Raw genomic sequence first — 909 nt, 5'->3', positions numbered from 1 at the left:
GCTTTGCCAATAGAGGGTGCTAGCCGGGCACTGTGCTGTGATAGCAGCAGGAAGTTACTTCAAACAGAAAACAGGTAGGTCAAATAGAAAATGAGTAAAAGATGGTAAATATGAACTTTAGTATGTAGATAATTACTTTAAATGCAAATGGCTAAACATTTTAATAAATGACCTATTTTCAAACTACTTAAAAAAAACCTCTACAAGAGGTTTTTGTGTACTAGAAACATACCTTAATCATTTTGCAACATATAAATATATCACCTTCACCTTATACAATGTTATACCAGTTATGTTCCCAGTAAAGCTTGGAGGAAAAATGAAATAAAACTTAATATACAGACATAGACACACTAGGAAAAAAGAATGGAAGAAAATATACCACGCAAATACTAAACAAAGGAAACATGTTGTAGCTTCATAAAACATTTTTCAAAATTGAGTATATGCTGCATCATACATGTAAGCTCAAAAAAAATCTAAAGAATGAAAATAATTTAGAATATATTCACTGATTACTGAAAAACTGGCTAGAAATCAATTTCAAAATAAGTATACTGGGAAAGTACCCTACTCCTTTGAAATTAACATATATTGCCAAATAATGTACTGGACAAAAAAAAAAAAAATCAAATGGAAATTAGTATATAGTGAACTAAATGATGGTGAAAATAATACATTATCAGTACTTATTGGGGAATTTATTTCCATTCTTCATGATTTAAATGTGTGTATTAGAATAGAAGATAGGCTAAAAATTCATTAGCTAACCTTCCATCTCAAGAAGCTACAAATCAAATCCAAAAAGAACTTGTAGGGATGAAATAGTAAAGAGCAGAAAACAAGTAAATGATAATCCAACTTACAATGGAGAAAAATCAACAAAGCCAAAAATTGATTCTTTGAAAT

The sequence above is a fragment of the Pteropus vampyrus genome, unplaced genomic scaffold (assembly GCF_000151845.1).
Source record: "Pteropus vampyrus isolate Shadow unplaced genomic scaffold, Pvam_2.0 Scaffold862, whole genome shotgun sequence".
NCBI classification, from domain to species: domain Eukaryota; kingdom Metazoa; phylum Chordata; class Mammalia; order Chiroptera; family Pteropodidae; genus Pteropus; species Pteropus vampyrus.
The sequence above is the reverse complement of the archived record's forward strand: the minus strand, read 5'-3'. Positions refer to the sequence as shown.